At 36.8% G+C, this 1397-nt stretch overlaps 1 non-coding gene across 1 annotated transcript; it reads right to left on the reverse strand.

Annotated features, from left to right (window-relative positions):
• Window positions 1–992: 992 nt before the first annotated feature.
• Window positions 993–1099, reverse strand: LOC131183562 (small nucleolar RNA R71). The gene has a single exon (XR_009151609.1). It is a non-coding gene; the product is annotated as a small nucleolar RNA R71 (small nucleolar RNA).
• Between the last annotated feature and the right edge of the window lie 298 nt (window positions 1100–1397).

Below are 1397 nucleotides of genomic sequence, written 5' to 3' on the forward strand. Positions count from 1 at the left end.
TTTCCATTACACAAGTGCATGAAATTTAATAATTCAGTCTCTAGGGTTCGACCTGGATTTACCACTTGCTACAGAAAAATATTTCATAATTGGTAATTTCAGATAATTTAATTTCTGGTGGATTCGATACCCATCAAGAATTTTGGCGCCGTTGCCGAGGACTAAAATTTATTGGATTTCGTGTTTTTAGTGTTAGGGTATTTTGTTATTAATTTTGTTTGTGAAGTGTTGTTATTTTCATGTTTTTTAAAAGAAAAAAATTTTTACAGTGTTACTGTTCATTAAGAATTTTGGTTGAATTTGGAGGGTAGCCCATACTTATTTTGAAGGAAACGGCGCTCTGATCAAGTTCCATAGGATTTTTTGGCACCACCCTTTTGAGGCCAAATTTGATTGTTTTCTAGGGTTTTGAGGCTTTTTTCTATTTTTACTTTGATTTTTTTTTGTTTATGACAAGAACTTCTCAATCTGGTGAGTTGATCTTTGATCCAGAAGTAGAAAAAATAGCTAAACAGTTGAGAAAATTGGCTAAGCACGCTAGGTAGATTCCGAGTACATTTGAAGGAGTCAAATCTCCAAAGGAGCTAAGTTCATATTCGGATTCAGAGTTAAGTTCCGAAAATGAAACCATGGCTGCTAGGACTTTGAAAGAATTGGCTGCTTCTGATCTAAACCAACAGCCTTTGTGTATTCAATACCCTGCCTTAAATGTTGCTTTTGGGTTAAAATCTGGACTAATCCATTTGTTGCCTAAGTTTCATGGTCTTGCAGGTGAGGATCCACATAAGCATTTAAAAGAATTTTATGTTGTGTGTTCCAGCATGAAACCTCAAGGAGTTTCAGAGGATCAAATCAAGCTGCGAGCTTTTCCTTTCTCACTGGAGGGCACAACTAAGGATTGGTTGTATTACCTTCCTTCTGGATCTGTCAACTCATGGAACAGGATGAAGCAGATATTTCTGGAGAAGTATTTTCCTACTTCCCATGCTGCCAATATAAGAAAAGAAATTTGTGGAATCCGACAGTATAATGGAGAGAATTTGTATGAGTATTGGGAGAGATTTAAGAAGCTGTGTGCAAGCTGTCCCCATCACCAAATAAGTGAGCAGCTTTTGATTTAGTATTTCTATGAGGGACTTCTACCAATAGACTACAGTATGATAGATGCCACTAGTGGAGGAGCTTTAGTTGACAAGACACCAGAAGAGGCAAGGAGGCTGATTGCTAACATGGTAGTAAATTCTCAACAGTTTGGAATGAGAATGGATCACACACCTATGAAGGTTAATGAGGTAAGTACATCTAATCTTGAGAAACAAATTTCTGATTTAACTTCTTTGGTGAGGCAGTTAGCTATAGGAAAAATGCAAACTGTTAAGGTATGTGGGATTTGTTCG

The sequence above is a fragment of the Hevea brasiliensis genome, chromosome 9, assembly GCF_030052815.1.
Source record: "Hevea brasiliensis isolate MT/VB/25A 57/8 chromosome 9, ASM3005281v1, whole genome shotgun sequence".
Classification (NCBI taxonomy): domain Eukaryota; kingdom Viridiplantae; phylum Streptophyta; class Magnoliopsida; order Malpighiales; family Euphorbiaceae; genus Hevea; species Hevea brasiliensis.